Below are 23335 nucleotides of genomic sequence, written 5' to 3' on the forward strand. Positions count from 1 at the left end.
AATCCAGACATGTGTCTATGGGAACCGAGGACCCTAAGTCAACATAACACCAGACATATTCACGTCACCCGCATCAAGACAAATCTATTTAGTTAACCAAAGTAAAACAAATACATTTTAACCACAGATTGCTTTATTCTTTGACATCAACACTTACTACAGCAATCTTCTCCAGGACATTTGTACACTAAATTAACAGCATTTACCACATGGTTTATTGTGTTGATTAATCTATTTTACCAAATAAGAAAATTCTCAAACTACTTTTTCTCATCATATCTATAAAGTACAGCTTCCCTTTATTTCTCCTCTGAAAGTCACACAGTCACCTACAGCTACGTAGATGCCTTTGGTCCCAAGTTTTGAAGTTTGGATGTCACAGTGTTTGTTGTGCTGCTAGTATGACAGGAAATAGAATTTATCAACATGGAAACAAAGGTATTATAGGCCCCTGGGGGGACAGGGTCTAACTGGGGTCAGGACTGTGGGGCCTTGTCTAGACGGCCTGCTTTTGTGGTTGCAGGGTTTCAGCCTCTATCTCACCCTTTCAAAAGGAGAACTTGACTTGTGTGTAGCTGCCATGGGACTCAGAGACAAGGAGGGACACATGGAGAGATGAACTGATGAGACAGTCGGACAGCAATGGAAGTAGTAATTTATTAGTGGGGAGACTGATTATTTCAATATTTTAGGGTGATAAAACATCAAGTAAACCATGGGGGATTTTGAAATTGCATTTTATGTGTCCTTTTTGATTTTTACAGTGGCTCATTCTAATCCTGTCAATTTCTTTTAATTATTAAGTTTTCTTTTTCACAGCATGGGGTTCACCACAAAAAGAACCTGGCTGACTTCAGGTCTTTCTTCAAGGCTTAACTTCCTTCTTAACTTCTGCGTGGGTGCGTCACTCCGAGCTGTTCCTAATACAGAAAATATCTATTCATAAGGAGTTAAAAACCAACCAATGACAATTCCAATACGCAGACACACCAAAACACCCATTAAATGCCAAATTCAAATCAATCCCTCCTACTCTCTTAGCTGCCGTCTCAGTGTATGTGGAGGGTGCAGGGTGCTGCTGCGGGGCATGGAATAATTGAAAGGCTGTAGAAGAATACTGCTTGTTTAAACCAACCAGCAGGCAGTGAGGGCATGATGGGAAAACAAAGCCGGAGCCCCAGGAGTGGGTGACACGACATCACTAATGGCGGAGCAGAGAAGAACACTGCCTCTGTTTTGTTACCCTTAGTCCTTGTGACAACCAGCAGGTTGAAGATACTACACAGTACAATTCAAGAATTTAAATCTGAAGTTTGCACAGCTGAACTGAGTTGGTTCACCAGGATCTAACAGGACTCTCCTGGGTGCTGGTGCCAGAGATATTTTCTTTATATTATGGAAACACAGTGTATTGCCAAGCATGTGTGCAATTCAAAAATCCGTATAAAATGTGATTAATTTGTATTTCGTTGCCATGATGGTTTCATAAGTGTTGGTGTAAATTGAATTCTATATTTTCACCGTTGATATTTTTCAAGTTGACACAAATGTATGATATAAGGTCACATATGGATTCATTTGCTTCTGCACATATAACAGAACCTCTTTATTATCCTCACTTCCATCCTCATACAGTAACTATACACTGTAAATACACGTAGCTGTGACCAGTAAGTGGGTAGGTGAGAGCACAGATTGTAGAGAGTGCAAATAACCTATTCTATTTAAGCAATATTGAAAATCTGTGATGTTCCCTGAGACCCTTCCATTTCACACATCTGTTGTTTTTTTCTTCCTATGGATGGTAGTTTGACACTATATCTCAGAGGTATAAGCTACAGCAGCTGTGAATTCCCTCAAAGCAAATCACAAGGCATGTCTTTCTCTTATTGACCCACATAAGGAATTCCCACCCACCACCTCCAAGACGGCGGCTCATTTTAGCCAGCAATAAATATCATGTTACATATCAATAAACCCATCAGAGAGGAGGGTAGAAATAGCATGGAGGAAAAAGGGTTGGATTGAAAGGGGGATGGCTGTGGGGAATGAGAGAGGGCAGAGGTGGGAGAACGGACAGAGAGAGAGAAAGAGAGAGGGAGCTACAAGAAAGTGAAGGCTGCTGCTCGTCTGTTTCGGCCCTGTGGTCTCGTGCCTCCTGGGATAGCCGAATACTCTGTCAAGATCCCACACTTCAAAATCAATCACTCTCGACTGGGCACAAAGACAAAGACACACACATGTGTGCGCTCACTCACGCGACCAAGCGCACATTCACACAACATCTTACAGGCAATGTCTTCTGTCCTTGTCTTGCTTCAACAAGGCAACCTCGGCATGTCACGGCAGTGTGTGATTGCGGACCGTTGTGATGTGATGTGATGATTATAGAGGAAGAGGAGAGGACGTCAGATCACCAACATTCCCCAAACTTAAGAGGACACACTGAGATACTATTGGGCTATATTACCTGTTCCATGAGCCAATGAGATGCAGAGAACATCTTTGTGATTTCTAACCAAGGACACATGTACACCAGGGGGTGTTTCTGCAGTTGCCAGGGGGCGAATGGAGAGACTGTGGAGTGACTCAACCCATTTGAAAAAAGAAATAGAAAAAGAAAACAACAACAAAAAGGTTTTTTTTTCATAAATGATTAAAGCAGATAGTTAATAGTAATGGATAAACAGTTAGCTAAATGTATTGGGTAAATGGTAACAAAGCTAAAAGGAGCCATCGTGTTAACATCCGGTTAAGGTCCTGCTTTACTGATCCAGGGAACATCACCAATAAGGGAACTTTAAGGGAACGTTAGCAGGAGACATCCTGGGGATGTTTGTTGTTTCCTGCTCACCTTTTGCCAATGCAAGTGGTAAACTGACCTAGACATTGACAGTTCAGTTGCATTGTGTTCATTAATAATGATGAAGGGATACTTGAGTTCATATGACAGGCATGTGGAGGTACATCACTTGGGAACCACACACAGTAAGTTATTTCGGCTGATGTATCCGATACAGACTGAAAAGCAAAAAGGAAAAAAAAAAAAACAAAACTATTTATTTGTGACAAGATTTTCACATAAAAACTTCTGCTTTTTCAGCAAAGTCCTTTTCACCTCCACCAACCTTGAATAATCTAATCGAACTCCAGTTCCTAGCACCAGATTTCAGCTGTGATCTTAAACAGGCTGCTTTTTACACGTTCCTGTATTGTATTTTATAGTACTACTACACTATGCAGTCAGCAGCCACTGTGGTTCCCAGATCTTCTGAGGGAATAACCAGAGAGTTTAACACACACCAAATGAAGTTCCAGTAAGACCTCATTTTTCTCACTGTGAAGTTTCCAGACTTGGAGTTCTGTATCTTGTCGTCTGTTGGGATCATGGGGCGGATAGTACTTGTGAATCTTCTCCCAAACAAAATAAGATAACACAAAGTCCTGCTATCTGTAGATAAAAGTAAAATACTGTGCCGTCTAGTCGAAAAAAAGAGGAGGGAGACAAAAGAAGGAGGCAGAATGTTCTATCACATAATGGAGTTTAGAAGTTTTATTCTTTACTTTTCCTCGCCAGCAGCTACCAAGGTCATGTTCATGGGCCAAAAACACCTTGATGTAAAAAAGAGATTTTCAAAGCTCTGCGTCAATAGTAGAATTCTTACATTTATTTTTTACTGCCTTCAGGAGATCAATCCTGAGTAAGTGCCACGTAAAGTCACCTGAGATCTTTGTGGTTTCCAAATGCTCTTGGCTCAATTCAATTGTACTGAAAGATGTAGACAGCTGCATTATTATATCAGGAAGACCTATTCAAACTGTGATCCATGTCTTCACATGTTTGAAACTGTCTCTATTGGATTTCACTACACATTCATCCACCAGCCAGTGTAATACAATATATAATATCTGTGGTGTATATTCCCATTCTCCAGATAATTGATAAAGTATTTGTGTGTCTCTACAGTGTAAGTTACCTTAGGAATGGTTTTGCACTTTTTTCAGCACAGCATCTGAATAAGAATTTTTTTATCCCCATGTTAGAACCCAGGCTCGTTACAACATATTAGTATTCTTGTCGTGTCGGGAGAAAACAGAGACAGGCTTGCAACTTATTTTGGGCTCTGACTAAGAATTTAACAAACCGTGATCTTAACAATTTCTAGCTGCCAAGAAACCCAAAATAGTTGAATTACAGTAATTTTTTAGATCAATAATAATAACAGAAGCTTGACCTCAATTATGCAAACTTGTAACGTGTGCATGTGTATTTAAACTGACAAAGCTCACAGAAAACTGGCCTGTGACCTATATATTGTGTCCTGATTCAAACCTAAGTCCTTGTGTGAACATGAAAACAATGGCTTTAGAATGGTGTGATGTGCTTTCATGGAAAGAAATCGAGGCCGCCACTCCTGTGGATATACAGTAAGAGAAGCATTTCAGCACTTGTGAGAGAAATGGTTTATTCAAAATAAGACTCCAGAAGCTTTGTTATAGTGTAGATAGAAAAACAACCAGACCACTGCATTCTGTGAAATGTGAAAAATAAAATAAAATCCTTACTAAATAAAACTACATTTGTGCACAGTAAGATCAGGATTGTCTGTTGACGTTTGACCTTGTTTGTCCATAAACATGTAGGCAGACAGGATTCAGCTTCCACTGGTAAAACAGGACTCTGTGAACACCAACTATGGCATAGAAAATAACATTTTAACAGAATTAATTCTATACTAGAGTGGTTCATAATCTGTGCCTGCTAATAGGTAACAAGATGAATCTGAGAGGTCTCAAAATTATTATGTGACTATTCACTTTTAGGCCTCTTTAGTCCTAAAGGCCAAAAAATTATTCAAATAAGTCAGTCACAGTTACACTGCTCATGACTCACACACATACAACCTATGTTAAGGGGCCCCAAGTAAAAAAAACAAAAAAACACTGATCTGCTACATAACAATATACAACATAAAGGCTTGTTGAGCTTCATCTTATGGTGAAGTGTTTGTGACTCAGGCCACACCTACAAACTGTGAAACATGAACCGATGTATATTAAGTTTCTGCATGTGCTCTAATAATTATTTTAGTATTCAAAGTGTAAATGTAGTGCAAACATTTGCCCTTTCATAGACATTTCATGACTGTCCATGACTGTGACATGATCATTAAGATTTAATGAGATGGAAATGAAAAAATGCTAATATAATTTATTAGCCAGAAATTTGATTTGGTGGGAATCTGAGACCTAAGGAAAAAGAAATTGAGATTGTGCAGCTGTGTCATGAAAGACCTGTAAGCAAATACTCTCACCATATTCTTGTCAGTAGAGGTTCAGTCTTATACTGCAGTAGCATTTTGACCTTATCTGTTGTAACTTCTTTTATCTGGATGGAAGGGGCCTTTGGAGAGAGGGAACACAATTTAAACCAAAAACCCACAGCAATTTATGTCATTATCTCGCTAATTGTTGCCGAATATTTTTCAAGTTAAACACCACCAGCGGCAGGAATGACTGGATGTCTTGCACAAGATTTCATGTTCCATCCATCAAGTTGATGCCAAGACAAGTTGGAGCTATTTTAGTTCTCCTGAGACACTTTTTTTTGTTGACGTTTCCTTTATTTTGCTAGTTACCTGTAGATGTGACACTGCTGGCTCCAGGGCATCCTTTGTCTCATCACAAAAGCCAACAGCAGTTGATACAAACATCATTGGACACTCTTGGAATACACACCATCTCACCTGTCACACTGTAACAATCACATCGACAACTTGGTGCAAACATGAGGTGTAAAAATGTACACAGACACAGCCATCAGCTTGGATTCCTGTCCCATACGACCACTGATGTATGTGTTTGTGGGAGCGTGGCGGTGTGTGTGTGTGTGTGTATGTGTGTACGTGTGTGTTTGTGCGAGTCTGCAGTGTATGTGAGGGGCTGTCTGTCTGTGAGGGGATAGGTGGAGGCTATCTTTCATCTCTTGCTGTGATCAGGTATTCTACATGATATGATATGATGATACAGGCCCAATTAAGGGATGGGGTTGTGTGAAAAATGTGATGACAGGGCAAGCGGAAGACTAGACTGTGATCTGACATCTGAGAGGGAGAGAAAGACAAGGGAGAGAGAGGGAGCAAAAGAGAGAGAGAGGTAGTGAAAGAATGGGTAAGGGTGGGGGAGGACGAGGGAGGGGTGGGCGGGCAGACAGGACTGAAAGACGGTTGTAGGAAAGAAGGGAAGAGTGATGCTGGTAAAGGAAATGAAGATGGGGTAAGCGTGAGAAAAATAGTGAAAATGAATGTTAAGTAGGGAGGGACAGAGAGAATTAATATGATTAGGAAGGAGAGGGGAAAATGGAGAGGCACATAAAGATGAATGGAGGGTGATGAAGGATAGAAAAAGGAGAAAAATTAGCCTTCTTTCCAATATGAAACAATTTGTCAGAAGAAGTTACAGCTTCCTACTTTTGATCCTTCTTGTTGTAATGTGAATAAAAACATAGGGAAACTTTGGCCAGGAAACAAAAGTCAGTTTGTACTCTTTCTCTTTCAAAAACATAAGCCAGATATGCAGCATGGACTGGAAAAAGCAACAAATTTTGCCTCAAGTTGTCATCTAAGTGCAGAAAAATAAGCACCCTAGATTCTAGTTATTAATTGTTGTTTCATATTTTGCACGTAGAAATACATTTGACTTGAAAGACACACAGTATAGCACACCCAGCAGTGCACACAGTGGAATGGAACTGATTTTAAACAGGGAGGCTTCTGTGTGAAAACTGTTTCCTCTGCGTTTCGTAAGTCTGTCTGAATAAACTACAACTGTGTCAGGTGTACGATTTTGATCAGAACGCGCGGTGCTTTGATCACACTGCCAGCTTTTATCAGCATGCACGCTCTTTTCACAACTAAATGGGACCCAATTATGTCAAGCACATTGTTCTTTACCTGGGGTGCCAAAGCACTGCACAGAAAGGAGGAAATAACTCACACTTAAGAACATCACTTAAAGGGAAAAAAAAGCTTTTATTTAGCTGTCAAAAGGTATACTTGTTAGACTCAATCAATTACATGAAATAAACACAAGTTTCAATGCGCAGAATATTTTCATCTTTGTATTTAAAATATATATGTTGATGCTTAAGCTCACAGGAGGTGTTGGAATGACTATTTTCAGGTCATTGTGAAGGACAGTTTGGTCAACAATCTTATTTAACCAATTGAGAGAAATACACAAATAAACAGTACAGTGCAGGTCCAAGTGTTGTAGTGAGTAACATGAAGCTCCAAAAGCATGTGAGATTAATGTGCAGACATCCTCAAGCTCCTCTCTAGTTGATCAGGACAACTCGTTTACCTAAAAAACAGAAATATGAAAATGATTAAAACAATTCAAAGACATTCTAGAAATCTCAGCTGATCATTTATTACATTTTATTACATCCAAATTTTCATGGAAAACTTTATAAAAATGTCAATTAAAACAATTAACAATGCAATTAACATAACAATTCATGTCAGTGGGGGCAAGCTGACACCTTCCAGCAACCTGTTAGTTACACTTTATCCACAGCAAACACATAACCTCTGTGTGTACAGTTTGTCACTGCTAAAGCATGAGGGACTGCACTCGTACAGTTTCATCACATCCCAATGCAAGATTCTTGAATGAATGGACTTCAGTAAGTTGTGAGTTCCCAGTGTACTTGAAGGCGACAAAGGCCTTAACAATAGCTGCTGACATTAGTCCCCCTCATATCACACTGAACTTTCCTCCTATTGTTCCCCCTGCACTTCTCACATGTATTGTCTTACATGATATCCTTAGAACCTGATAAGACGCCCGGTGAAGGTTTTTGTAGCTGAGGACACAGGCCTGGGAGTGTCTCAGGGTTACAGCTGCTTATTATTCTCTCATAGAAGAGACTGGGAGACTGTCGGGTCCAGGGAACGCCTTATCGGATCCCCTTTACACCCAGCCTAACCTGGGTTACCTGCACCTCCAGCCCTTCCTCCATTACTCCCGCCATACCTGACACTCCCTTCCTCCAGACAGACATTATGGTATTACATTACCACGAAACTATAGAGCTCGTTGACAAGCATGGGAGGTATTCTGGGGCCCACTGTGAATGTATAGGCTGTACAGAACAGCTGGGGTCATTTGAGAAAGTAAGGATGCCTGACTAACTCAGTTATATCTTCAGTGTATGGTGTCATTGTCTGCATCAGACAACAAAGACAGAGCAGTACGTCATTTCAGGATCTCATGACTTCAACTGAGGTGTTTCCTAAAGGTTTAATGCATTTGCTGATTTATCTTGTCTGACACTTGAAATGTCTTAAAAAGGTGATGAGTCCCTTGCAAGTTGCTATAAGTCAGCAAATCCCCTAAGTTTTTCCACAATGTACAAAAGTACTGTTTTGGCCAGGCTTTCTTCTACAACAAATTTCTCTGATGTTTGGCTGACAGTACAGAACAGTTTGGGGTTGGCAGGGGGTCCCTGGGCCATCAACAGCCAAACTCAGCCCAACTCCAAAAGATGAAGGGAGGTGGATTCAGAGAAATTCAAGCACACCACCCTGCCTGCTCAGAGCACCTCAAGGGCACACGCTGTCTGCCTGGCCTGCCTGTCTATCTGTGGCAGCTGATCTTAGTCAAAGCTACATGTGCCTCTCTCTGCATCCTCCTCATCTTCTTTGCTGACACTGCAGTTTAATGCCTATATGATGTCCGCAGTATGTGTGTGTCTGTGTATGTGTGTGTGTGTGTGTGTGTGTGTGTGTGTGTGTGTGTGTGTGTGTGTGTGTGTGTGTACACGTGCATGTGGATCCAGAGCTTTGCTGATATTCCTCAGTATGTCTGATATTTTGGTTACACCAGACAAATAATTTGACAGTCACCAACTGGACAGACAGATCATAGCTTCATGTTTATCAGGTAAAATGAAATAGCTGCAACAATGCTCTTTAGGAGTTGATCATATTTTCAGCATATGGCAGCGATCTTTTCAGTGATGTCAAAGCAGATGTTTTGCCATGGATAGTTAGGGAAATAACTTCCCTTCATAGTATATATACTATACTATATATGACCTCTTATGATCCACCATTTTGTTAGTGCAATTTGCATACATTTACATATTCAAATGCAAAAGCTTTTAACTGGTAAGACCAAAATACATTGATGAGACATCATCTGAAAAGTAACAAGTAACTATGAAAATCATCATACTGCTTCTACAATCTTGTCAAAAACACCTGTGTGAAATTTCAGGCCTCTAGGCCTAACTTTATGGGTGCAATGGACTTTTTAGTTAGTTTTATCACTGGTATACTTGAACCTCTCTAAATAGAAAACTTTGCTTTGATTCTTTAATCTGAAACAACAGCCTAAAAACCATTTTATATCTTTCAAAAGAGTGTTGATCTTTTTCTTTTCATCTACATTTCCTCCTGCACCCTCTCAGCTGTGAGGTGGGACATTGCACACCATTCACAGCCAATCAACATCGGCTCAGAAGTGAACAACCAAGAGTGTTCGGTTTCATTTGACAAGGAATATGCCAGTCTTCAAGATAGAATAGCAGCACTTCCTCTGACTGAAAGAATAGCATAATTGGTTTTTCACTTAGGTGCACTTGCTGTCTTCACCCAGGCCTCCTGGAGTGAAATCTGAATGGATCTTTGCAGGGAGACCTCCAGTTTGTAGCCAGTAAGCTAAAAAAACGAGCAGCCAAGCGGTAATGCACCTGCAAACTAGTTGCCACCCACCAATCAAAACCAAAAAGAAGAAGAAGAAGAAGCCAAGCGGCCGGAGTGGGAAGGTGAAGAAGCAGGGGGACAAAACAGAAGGAGCAAGTAATAATAAGCAGGCTGAGAATGGGACAAAACAACCTTAACTTCTACATCACAGGAAAACAATCAAGTGGGTCTTTGAAATCATTGCCACAAGGTTTGAGCACATCATATTCATATCATGCTGGAAGTTTGTACAGTAAAGAGTAGAACTGATGACACAATTATGGCGCGGGTAGAGGACAATGTTAAAATTATTGTAGAATGTGGAGATGGTGTTCAAGGAAGGAAATGATTATTTCATTATTTAAAGAGTGGACTGGAAAAAACGGATTTGAAATGAATGGATATTGAGAGAGAGTAAACAGTAGGTGGCAGTAATGCAACATTTTGGACGCCAACTGCTTTAAAACACCATAGAAGAAGAAGAAGAAGCCGGAAGGAGGGAAAATGTTCGAAATGTGGAGAGAAGTGATGCAAAAACCGTCATTCGACAGACTGCAATCGGCTTCACATCACCATATTCAAAACTTGGAATACTTTTGTGAAAGCTCCTTTTGATTTTTCGATCGGTGGACACATATGGACAAAAGGAATATAAACAATCGAGGAATGGACAGACAATGCAGATTTATGATCGCTTCAAAGGTAGGGAATAATCATCCATTTGCTGGTTTTGCCTGTTTACGATGCTGGTAGTATAGCCACAGTGTTTCTGGTATAACAGCTCCATGCTTCACAGGTGACAGGTGTGTCTTCAGTGTCTGTGTGATCTGAGAGACTATACAGCAGTAAAAGGAGCAAAAATTAGTGAGTTCACCCTGGTGTTGTGTTTACATTGATGCCGAAGCCAAAGCCAGTAAATACCCGCATCTACTGTAGTCATTTGACTTGGTCTGTGAATGCGATTGCAGCCTTTTTCGTTGCCAGCAAAAGCCCGATGTTAGCTGGTCTTAGTGGGTTTTTTGACCAGTGGAAAGGGGGCTTTACATACTGTACATCTCATAATACCTGTCAATATAGGCTACTATAGATGTTGGTGTAGACAAGATGGCGTATGTAAGGCACCTCAGAGCAAGATTATAGGAGTGAACTTAAAGTGATCTTTTACAAACTGGGGCATAGATTTTTATAGTCTTGCCCTTCAGTGAAATGGAAAAAAAAAACTCTTTTGTCAGTCTAATTTGGGGGATTCTTCAATGCCAGTAGATCGACATTTTCCTAGACCTGATCTGCAAACCTGGATAGTTGTCATCATACTCTCCACCACAGTGTGCATTTATGTGGAAAAATACAGGAGTTTTTGGGAGTGGTCTCCCCTCATCCACAAAAGAGGGTTTCATGTCAGCTTGTCCTCCGGGAAATTGACAACAGCAGAAAGTAGTGCCTGGTGTTGCCCCAAGTCTGATAACAGGGTGGAGGAGTTGTATGCCTTGCTCTCCTTCTGCTAACTACTCCCAGTAGACTGCAGTCAGATGCCTCTCCATGAGGAGGCAACTGATGCTGCTGCTGATCTGCAGAGAATAAGACTTCACTGAAGCCTTTCACTTCTGGAAGAGACTATACAAACTCTGTGCCAGGGAAACATGATGCATGTACATGTGTACAGTTTCAAAAGACTGCCTCATTTACATTGTATAATCTGGGGCTGGGTTGGTTTGGACACGTACCACTGTACATACAGTTTCCCAAAAAACAGACTGGGGGCAATAAATAGACACACATGTGCACAAATGCACAGACATGCACAAAGATATGACTGACACACACACAAACACATCTCTCTGCCATCCGATTCTCTCCTTTTCCTTCTTTCTCTATCTATCTCTGTCCATGCTTCTGAACCTTGGGGAGACATATTCTTTTTCATCTGTCAGTGTGGATGGAAACAGACATGTTCAAAACACACAACAATGGCCGCCCCAGCACCGAGGAGGCTCTATGTTTTGTATGCTTGAAGCACTGCATTATCTCCTAAGTGTCTTGCAACCCCAGTATAGTAAATAATGGATGTTCCCCTTCCTTCTGAAAAACCCCTTTTTCACTTCAGGGACCAGTCATGGTTTACCTGTATAAATGCCCTTTCTGTGTCTTTGGAGAAATGGATAGCACTGAAGGATGTGGGTCAGACGATTTCATTAGCACAGCATTTCTCTCTGTGTCTCCTTCAATCAGCCGTTTGACAGAAGCAATGTCACTCAAAATGTCTTACAGACACTTTCATATAGAATTCTCTGAGAAGAAGAATGCAGAGACTGCTGATCCATAGCAAAGAAATTGTGAAATATAGTCCATATAACAAGAGGGCAGAAACAGTAATGCTTGAAAGGAGAGAGCGCAGTCACCTCTGAGATCAGCTGAATATCCTTGACATCTTTGGCCTGGAGATTCCAGTCATTATGCCATTTGTATCTGGGTCACAATCTATGAGGTCTCCCTCCAACCTGAAAACACAGCATAGGCATAATGTTTAGTGTTGTGTATGTATGTATACACTCCAACATGCAAATGTACAGTGGATAAACATGCAAGGTATACATATCTCTGTACACATTTTACAGACACTGCATGGAATCAGACTTTATTGGATAAGAGTCATGTCTGTCTTATTGGTTATTGCATTTTGACAACTTAGTACAGTTAAGCAAAACAGTAAGTACGATTAGACTGGACTATAGTGTGCCAGTACATAACTAAGTCTCTTTGGTCTCCCTCCCCCATTCATTCGGAGGTTACATCGAAAGAGTTTCAGCTATTGTGAATTATTTACTTGATTCACTGTTCCGCCCTTTAACCCCTCAGCAAATGCGCAGGCAGTCGGGGTTAAAAATACTCTCCCATAGGATGTGAGTTTGACTCTACATACGTTTGTGTGTGTGTGTGTGTGTGTGTGTGTGTGTGTGTGTGTGTCAGTTTGTGTGTATGTGTGTATGTGTGCATGTGTGTGGGCAGGGATGTGGGTTTAAAATATAAAACAGTATATAACCCATGACACACAAGGCACCTTCCATTCTCTCTCTCTCTCTCTCTCTCTCTCTTTTACACACACACACACACACACACAGGAACTCATCAGAGCATCATTATGTGGGTACTTTCTGAGTGAGAATCCAGGCCGTCCCAGATGGGATTATTATAACACAGCTTGATCTGTGCAAGAGCTAGGAGTGTGATTGTGCAAGGCTCTGTGTGTGAGAGTGTGTGTTAGTGTGTGTGCATGTTTGTTAGAGAGTAAGTGAGTCCTGACCTGTGCTTCATGACCCGAGTGAATGTGAGGGTGCACCTCTCTGTCTGTGAAAGTATAAAATATATTGTATAGTACAAGCATAAAACTGTGCCATGCTGAACCATTAGCGAGAAGGCATTTTCCTTGACAACTGTGTCAAACTATACACAAACTGGCTTACATTCACTTACAGGAGAGTATGTATGCAGTGGACATATTCATGTTGAGCCTCTGAGTCAAAGGCTGAAATACAGGTGTCTGAGATACATGCCTGTCTAACAGCAAACTGATTGAGGCTGCAGCAGCTCCTTGTCTGAGTGAGTGAATATTAATGTCACAGAGATATGTGGGCCTTAATGGACCTACACACACAAACACACACACACACACACACACACGGACACCAACTCTACTTGGCCATGTTGCCGTGGTATGTCCCTGGCATGCAGCAGTGTTGTCATGGATACCCCCAGACACATCCGCCATCCCATAAGCGGGGGGATGCTGAGTGCTTCAGAGGGGCTGGCGCCGGCCCCCCTCACCCCTCCAAACCCTCAACCCCTATTCTTTATCCCCTTCCCCCCAAAACTGAATCCCTGTCCCTTATTCTCCCTGAAAACAAGCTCAGCCTCAAAAAGGCTCTCTGCTTTCTCAACTGGGTAGGCCTGGAAGCACACAGCAGCCTAGTGTTGGGGTCTTCCTTGCTCTTAAGTGGAGTGGGTTTTAACATAACCTGAGCATGATCGAGAGTGAGATATAGACAGAGAATACCACGCCAGTACCAGTTTAATCCTTGTCTAAGAAAAGCTAAAAGAGATGTTGAGCAGGGAAAATAAATGACGTTTGGTGTGTGTATGTGTGTGTGTGTGTGTGTGTGTGTGTGTGTCTTAGCCCTCAGGGCTATGGTTAAGCCTGTAGTTCATCCTGAACTGATCCTTTTCATTAGCCATTATCAATAATTCAACATTGCACTTGCTTTAATGGTTTAATGTGGGCAAACCCTCAATCCGCACACATCCACACTAACACAAACACACTCACACACTCTACTTAATAGCACTCAGTCTCTTGGCCTGCGCCCAATGTCACTGAGGTGAATATAGACGTGTAAACGTGCACATAACACAGTCAGTGCACCTAAAGCTTTCAAAGGTAAAACACCTATCAATCAGAAACACCATTTTGCCCTACCAGGCAGGCATAGCATCCCTTGATTTAGAGAAGAAACCGTTTATTATTTCCCTACAAAAGTCTGCTTTACTGTATATCAAGTTATATTTGCAATAAAAAGGCATATCAAATCCTCTACTCTGAGATGAGGAAATGAAAGGGTTAATCTTTTATGACGTGTCCCCTCCCGTCCATGCTCTCTTTTGCCCTCCCTTTCATATTCTCCAGCATGGCAGTGCTCACTGCCTGCACATATGCTGAAAAAAATAATCCTCTTTGATTGGAAGGCTAATTTGAAGTGTCAATTATTCTTATGCAAATGAAGGTACAGTTTCTCACGTCTGAAATGGGTTGGGGGCACAGATGGGTGCGTGTGTGTTCGTGTGCGCGCACAAATCTCCCTCCAAATACATACAGCACCATCCCCCCCCCCCCCCCCCCCCCCCTTCCAACTCTTCATCTATACCTCTTAGGGAAGAAAGCTGACATACAAAGACAGCCGGCATAATGGGACGAGGATATTTGCATGCACATTGTCCACACTGAACGCCAAACAGATCATAAATTGAGAGCACAATGCCAAAACAGTAACAAAGGTGTAGAACTGCAAGTCAGCGCCCAAAACATTCGACAATACAGAGGCATGGTTCCATGTTGTAATGTGAATAATGAAATGATGTCGGGTAAACAGGAACACAACAAGAGCTTGGCTGTATCATGGTAAGCATTGTGGGCCGACAAAACAATTTACTAAAGCTTTTGTCACCTAAACACTTCCCAGTAACGTTCTCTTTTGCTATTGCCATACCAGAGGTGCAAGCAAGAAACATAATCCCAGAGTCTGTGCAAGGAGAGAGAGGTACAAGAAGATCCTGTTTAAAGAAAAAGGGAGTGAGAATGAGGGACAAATCGAGAGCAACAGCGTGTGCCTAAAAGCATAATTGCGTGTCTTAGTATAATATGTGAACGAGTGCCTGCTTCTCTTTATGGTTATTAAAGCTTCGGACTAAAATCTGAGTCTGGATGAGAGATTTAGACTGACAAAGAGAGACAAAGTGAGGATGAAAAAGGAGAAAGAAAAAAAAAAGAAGCAGAGAGACAGAAGACTCCACAAATACAGTCTGTTGTCTGACCCTCTCAGCTGATGTGGTGATTCAAGTAAAAAAAAAAGAAAAAAAAAGAAAAGCTTTTCAGGCCCAAAACAGGATCAAACAACCTGCTGTAGAGTCCGGTTACACCATAACAATGGCTTACATTCACTCTCAGCCTCAACACACAAGCTTTTACCTCAAAGAGTGTAGAGGAGAGAGAGTAAGTCCGGTGTGGAGGGTGGGTGCATGCGGGTATGGAGAGAGGTATAGCGATATCTTAGACGATAATGGTGTTCAACAGATTAGATGGTATCAGCCTACCATGTTTGTTTTCAACTGTCGGCTTCTACAGCTCTACTGAGATCTATGGTCAACCCCGCAGGCACTCTCAATCTCAAGGAAACCTTTAGATATTGCGGTCGAAAGTGAGGCACTCTGATAGATAGCATTCAAAACTCTTAGATAAAGACAACTGGTGAAGAGAGAGCAGCTGAGGACAGATCGTCGTCTACCGAGTGAAATGCTGAGACATCTTTAAAACCTCCAAACCTGCCGTCCTCAAAATCAAAAGTTATTGTCCGACTGATCGCATTGAACATGATGGTGATGGACTTTTAATTGACTGCTGGAAGAATAAGTCGGCTTTTTACACTTCCAGTCATTAGCTCAGGATTTTAAACTCCGACATATTGACGGATTCCTAAAGATATCACATAGCCAACTACAACAGCGGTCCCCGTAAGCTTCTCTGTCCACAGCAGACAATCTGATTAATCACAGAGCCACAATAGACAGCTACTATCTGCTAACCTTCTAAGACCCTGCTTCTCAAGCAATGAACAGCAGCCCTGGCAATTTGTATTTGTTTTGCATTGGTTCAGTAGCTCTGGAGAAATTAGTATGCAGTCAGGGATGGGAGAGCTTGTCAAGATCAGGGGGAAATCTCTACCCACCCACTGGGTGGATCTACATTCATGAACAAGGTTGACAAGAAAGCTGACTAGTGTAAAGACAAGGAGCAAATAAAATGGTGGAGAACACCCTGAATATTCTTTTTCATATGAGTGCACTGAGAACACCTTCATAGACAGCACTGTTCTCTATCTGTCTGTCTTGTATGTCTGTTCAGCTGTCAAGGCACTCACTCTCTCTTTTTCTTCTTTGCAACCTCTAGCCCCTCTCCTCTTTTCCAAAATTATGTGTCATGCACGTCACACTGCTAAGGCCAGTCCTTTTGAGGGTGTTCTGCTGGACCATAGAGCGAATAAACATCCATGTCAGGAGAAAGCGATCTGGGGCCCTTCTCTCACTGAGCCCGAGCTCTCCTGGGAAACACACAGCTCATACAATGGATAGAGGAGGCCTTTTGTTGAGTCTCTGGGAGCTGCGGGGCTAGCTCTGGATCAAACAGGGGTGTGTGTGTGTGTGTGTGTGTGTGTGTGTGTGTGTGTATGTGTGTGTGTGTGTGTGTGTGTGTGTGCGTGCGTGCGTGCGTGCGTGCGTGTGTGTGTGTACACATTTCTGCATCTCACACACGCGCATGCACACATATACAAGTAAACGGCACTGACGCGCAAAAGCGGACACACACACACACCTTCGCGCATGCACACACACACACACACACACACATACACACACACACACACACACACACACACACACTGAATCACAGACTTTCCTCATCTCCCTAAACTCAGTGTGACTAAGTAAACTTCTTCACCCTTTTGCAGTAGTTACCGAGGGCAGGGAGATGAATTTGAAATAGCCAGCAGGAGAAGAGACAAGAGACAAAGAGGAGAATGGTGACGTAAATCAGTGTTGGACTGATTTAAACTGGTTTAGTGTCAGTCTAAAGGGGGTTTCTGTTGTACTATATACAAATCACAGTTCAAAGCCTTGTGGCTTGGCTCCCTCCTGGGGTCCAAGGCATGGAAATCCTGCAGGAAAGTGTCTAATATCTGTGGGTAGCCTGTGTGTGTGTGGCACAGTTGTTTTTACATAGGCATGAGACATTTCTCAAATATATGATCTAATATTGGCTCGAGATAAAAGGGAAGGGACTGCGAAGAACAGCTCTACAAAAACAGACAATTTAAAAAAACTTGAGGGCAGTAGGTGAGTGAATGCAGACTATGTACACATTTCTTAAATGTGTAGCACTATCAACTGTTACTTTAGTATTGTCTAAAAACTGTGTTTATCATGGCTGAGTAGTATGAGCAAATATGGTGACAAAACAGACACTAGAATACAAAACTGCTACAGTTTCTCCCTTTATCCCAGAAGGCATTTTAATAAATTTCCATTCGAGCCACTGCCTTGCTCCTGGCCGTCTGCCCCTCGTGTAGGATCTATGGGAATTCTCCTCACTGAAATGAACTCACACCGTCTGACCCTATTCATCCCCAAGACTGCACTTTCTCTGGGACTCCCCCTTTTCCAGTCCCCCAGTTTCCCACAGACCCCCTCTCTTCCTCTCTCTCTCTCTTTGCATCCTCCCCTTCTTTCTCCCTACCTTCCCACTGCCCCCTCCCCTCCCAAGTCTCTGCCTTGCTTTCAACTCCAATTTTGGGCACAATGAAGTTGTTCTGGCTGACAGTTTGGCCAGTAGAATAAGTGTTGTTTGAGCCTGCTGTGTGGCCCTGTAGTGGGCCCATTCTCCCCCTCGCCGGCTCAGTTACCAAGAGCCTTGTTGGTGGGACACGGAAGCCATCCGTCCCCACGCTCCCACCCTGACCCAAACGATTAGCCTCAAACTGCACTCAGGCTCACCTGCGCCTCCTCTTTAAACGCTGCTGTGCATGCATGGACATATGCACACACAAAAAGAGCTGCTTATTATCTAATCCTCCACTTTAGAATGCATAAACTTCTAACACATGACTTTTTTGAGAATGCATAAAGTCTTCAGACTTTTTCCGTTCATGATTTTCTTAATGTCATGAGCTCATATGGTTGTCTTCCATGTTGCATCTGTTATGGTGCAGCTACACCACAGCCAGGTTGGCCTGATTTACTCAGTTACTCCATGTCTTGTAGGACGTGTCAGAAAGGATTCTGTATTGGGGTCAGCTGGAAAGACAAAGCCTGCAGCCCTCTCTCCTCTGTCGCTCTCAGTAAGCATCAACCGGCCTCCCTTCTCTCCCACCCCACCCCACCCCCATCAACCCCCACCCACTCCCTCTGTTTCTTCTCCAGTTTTCTATTTCTGTTCCAATGAATTATCAAACAAATATAAAAATCCACACTGTAAATATTCTTCGTGTGTATCAACTCTAACGTGTACACACACAGAAGCACACACACAGACACACACACACACACACACACACACACACACACACACACACACAGAAGCCATGACATGAGAAAGTGGCTGGGAGAGGCCCTGATGGGGGGACCATATGTCCAGGCGTTGTATATCAGTCGGCTCACCCCCAGCGCTCTGCCAGACCACCATAACTTAGTTTGTCTTCAGCACAAAGTTTGGTCCAAGCTTGGCTGGGTTCATTAGGAACCTATTCTCTGGAGCCAATGAAGCTCAACAGACCTCCAACAAAGGAGCTAATCACACCCACTGCTGCTGCTACTCTCTCTCTCTCTTCCTCACCTTCACTCTGTTTCTAAAAACTTGGTCTGTGCCATCTCTCATCTAACCCTAACCCTAAAACCAAATATATAATCAGACAGGGCCAAACTGTAGAAACTGTCAACTACAATTTAAACAGTAAAGCACAGCGTGTGGATGCAGAGGACGAAGAGTAAACAAGTACGGCTGCAGAACAGTTAAACACAGATGATACACAGCATCAGTTGCCCAACCTTTTCCTTCTTTTGTGTCTCGACAGTCTATACTATAGAAACATGGATAATTGTGTCTCCACTGATTATTCGCACCTGCAACTGTTTGTGTATGTGAGTGGCCTTAGAAAGTGTCATGTTCTCACCTGACAGACACTTTGCTGTCTCAGATGCGAGTGCTAGTGAGATGCGGTGTGTAGAATGTACGCCTACCTACAACGTGTTGTGTGCTAGTGTGTGTGTATGAGTGCATGCAGGATGTGGTGCACTGACAATGGAGAGCCCCAGGCTGCTGAATACTTGAAATGACCTTGAACCTCAGCATTCTCCATTCCCATGGCTGCAGGGACGGTGAGCATGTCTGTATGTTTGTGCATGTGCGTGTGTGTGTGTGTGTGTGTGTGTGTGTTTGAGAAGAAGAACAATGAGGCTTGGCACTTTGTCTGTGCACATAATAGCTCTTCTAAAATTCACAGACAGTCAGTGTCAAAATATCGCCAAATAATCAATAGTGAATATTGTAGGTGAGATTTTGTGGCCATGAAATTTATTTTAAAAAAGTTTGTGTTACTCTGTAAAAAATAGGATTTTTTAGATATTATGTAGCAAGAAAGACATTTTCAGATTATTGTCCTCATTAGGATAGACCTCATATGTCCGCATATCTCGCCACATCAGGCTGAGCTTTCCACTGTCACATGTGTGCCCCTCTACCTTTCAGCCTGCAGTGACTGTATTTGCTCACCCTGCATCCAGCAGAGAAAGAGACTTGTTCCATACCATGTCCCCTACTGTGCACACAGGGCTACAGGCAAGCATGAACATGGCTGATCTGGACATGGCTTAAACACACAGACACTATACACACAGGATGGTCCCAGAGCACACAAACACACAAACACACACACAGACAGACACACTTTTATGTGCACGCTGATGAAGAGGACTTGGTGGGTTAAGAATGGCGGTGGGGGGTAGGGATGGCGAAGGGAGACCCAGCGAGGGGTGGTAAAGGCCATGTCACTGGGCCCTGCTTGGACACAAATGTCAGCAGCATGAATGCCTGCACATAGAGACCTAGCGGTGTGAGAGCACAGGAGATGATCAAGAAGAAACAGATAAAGAGGAGAGGAACAGACATTACAGTCTCAAAACAAATGGAGCTACATGAGGGGAGAAAAACTTAAGAATGTAAAAAGCATATTTTGAGACCAGAAAATTATTTTACCTAAAACAATTAGGATTTAAGGAAGACCAAACTAAAAAATGTAACACAGTTTAGGACACAAGCTGTGTCTTTTTATCTTTCACGGTTTGTGTGGTTTCAGAAAGAGTTGCCAAAATGTGATGAAAGCAACCTCTTCCCATGTAAAAACAGTTTTTATCGTTAACTTATCTGAACACTCCTGGAATATTAATTGATCTGACTTTACTCATTTAAGCAAGGCTCTTTGCAGCATCAAAACATGTGCTATTTTTTATTTTTTTCCCAAAACCTCTCCCTACAGCCAGATGTATTACTCAAACGGATGTAACACCGTGTGCACCCCTCCCTCTCCTGCCCTATGTTGCCATCCCTGCTCCCCATCCATTAGATGTTGAACATTTCAACTTTCAAAGTGGAGAGTGAACACAATGCCCTCTGCAGCCTGAAAACACTGAATACATTATAAGCATTTTGCACTTGAATATTTTAACAGATACAAACATACAAGCACACGTACAGTATACACTGAGATTCCGAGGAAAATGTCACTTTTTTTCTCTCTTTGAAAGGTCAAAACACAACCCTGCACCATTCCGAGGCACTCTGAAGACAAACAAAACACTTCTACACATGCACTCAATGTTAAAAGAGAGATAAAATCCACTTTAAGGTCCTCAGGTAAGAACAGAAAGTGTACACAATGTGTACAATGACACATTTTCTATTCATCCATGCATTAATGAAGAGGCTCTTATAGACAGTGCATGTGGATTGTAAAACCAGTAGCCTTGGATTGTACCATGTAATCAACATGTGTGTGCTTTTTTTTAAAATATAGGTACAAACACCACATGTGTAGTGAGATTTAACTTGAAAATTGGAACTACAAATATATACACAAACACAAAGGCATGAAAACGCATACAGTCACAAGGTTATACGTAGCCAAACAGACCAAATGACAATAGCAATGCAAACTTTGATCCCAAAGGATAATTAAAGCGGCAAAATCATATATTATTATAAATACAATAAGCTATTTCAGTCATTGTACAGTGGGACAAAGGTGAATGACATATGAACTCAATGTGGTGTTGACCTCAGCTCTTCATTGTAACATATAATGAAGGTCTTAATGCTCTTATGAAGACAAAGGTTTTACATGCAAGATGAGGGGCAAAGAGGACACTGATTGCACACAAAAAAGGACCATATATTATTATAGAATTTCTGTTCTCTATTCATATTACTGTAAATAGAGTATTGTGATTGTTGTCAACATATAGAACGTCCATTTATCAAGCATAATGGCATTCAAAGTATTAGCCGTGTTTTTAAGGTATAAATTCATGTGGGGAAATGTCCCTCACTTTTCTGTTCACTTAAAATTACACTTTTCATTAAAAAAATCGAATTGGCTACATAACAAGTGAACACAACTAAATTTGTTTATGTCTAGAAAAAAAAATGAAGTTATTTATTCACTTTGCTTCCATAAAGCATATGATCATGTGATTGGCAGAGTCTGTAGTCAACTGCTGAGAGGGAAGTCGCTCATGGTAAATACACACTGTTATGTGTAAATGTGATGGTTGGACAAGTTTAACTGAAATATAAAGTTATGGTATGGGATTTATAAAGAGAGCTTGTCGAAGCATTGGCACTGCAAAAATAATAAATGATAGATACTTAGGCAGCAGAGGAATACATACAGACATGTTGCTTTTCTTGTCAGTGTGCGTAAATTTCACAACAAAGTGTCAGCATGTGTGCTGTAGATTGAATACTGTAGGCCTTATTATTGAAAACACATGCCATTCATTGTTTATTAGCAGAATTAATTGTTAAAGAAGATTGCTGAGATATTTTTAGTCAGTTTAACTGATTAGATCGCTTGATACTTCAAATGCAGTATTTCAGGTTTTAGGTGAGAAAAGTAAAACTATGAATAACCATGACAAATTGTGTTCAACATTACATACTATTATGTTCCATGGCATAAAGGGAAATGTGACTGAAACACACACACACACACACACACACACACACACACACACACACACACACACACACAGGCGCACACAGATCTCCAGATGGCCATGCTGTAAAGTGTGAATGCCCTGGCAAACACAGCAACAACAGATTTCCTGAACCCAAACCCGAGACCATCTTCCTCTCAGCATGCACCATCTTCAGAAAAAAGAAAAAAAAAAAAATCCTACATCCTAACATGTATTACAATTTTTCCTTTCTCCCCCTTTCCCTTCATTTCCTTTTGTTTCCTCCATTTCCAGCCCCTGCCTGGAATCACAGCAAAGTTCCTTAGTGAAAGCAGTGTGTTCTACTCATCACCGACACTTTTACAGATCCTCAGCCAGACAGTGGTGATTTGTGCCTGTGTTAAGGCAGAACGACTCCTTGCCTCTTTCACGATATAGATTGCTGCCATTATCTGGAGCTATTCCTCTAGCTGACACAAAAAAAAAAGAAGAAGAAGAAGAAAACATCAGGGGTGGTGAGGATGGAGGAATTTCACCAAACCGCTGTATGAATTGCTGATGGGGACCTGAGTGACAATTTGGTATGCAATGGCCATGGTCAGTCACAGAGACACTGTCATGTCTGATTCCCCATCGTGTGGGGATACAGCTTTAGTGAGTACAGTGTGTTGACAGTTTTCAGTTGAGAACAATCCAATCAGCATCACATCATTTTTAGAGGCGTAGCTGATGGGGGTTTGTGGGCTTAACTTTGGTTAATATATATCTGCTAGAACATGTATACACCTATTCAAACACCACACACACTTTTTTTACGTTGAGCCAGGACCTTTGACTGTAGCGGAACCTGACTAATATTCCAATGAACGCGGAGTGAATGTGGCGGAAATGCAAATTCAGCACTGTCCTCTTTCACATTGAGGAATGAAATCAAATCTTTTGTGGCTGCTGGGCATTGAGGGTGGGAAAAACAGCGAGGCGAGAGGGTTCTTCGGGTCACTCGTTTGGGCAGTGAATGAGCCGGTGCCCAGAGC

General features: G+C 41.9%; 1 long non-coding RNA gene across 1 annotated transcript in view; it reads right to left on the reverse strand.

Moving 5' to 3' along the window:
* Positions 1 to 7044: 7044 nt before the first annotated feature.
* The window catches only part of LOC111231356, a 40348-nt gene continuing 24057 nt past the window's right edge, over positions 7045 to 23335 (reverse strand). The window contains exons 3-4 of the long non-coding RNA XR_002665496.1: positions 12149 to 12247; positions 7045 to 7362 (exon numbers count right to left, since the gene is read on the reverse strand). This is a non-coding gene — a long non-coding RNA (uncharacterized LOC111231356). The remainder of the gene's footprint in view (positions 7363 to 12148; positions 12248 to 23335) is intronic.

Source organism: Seriola dumerili, unplaced genomic scaffold, assembly GCF_002260705.1.
Source record: "Seriola dumerili isolate Sdu_G_001 unplaced genomic scaffold, Sdu_1.0 BDQW01000017.1, whole genome shotgun sequence".
In the NCBI taxonomy this organism is placed as follows: Eukaryota; Metazoa; Chordata; class Actinopteri; order Carangiformes; family Carangidae; genus Seriola; species Seriola dumerili.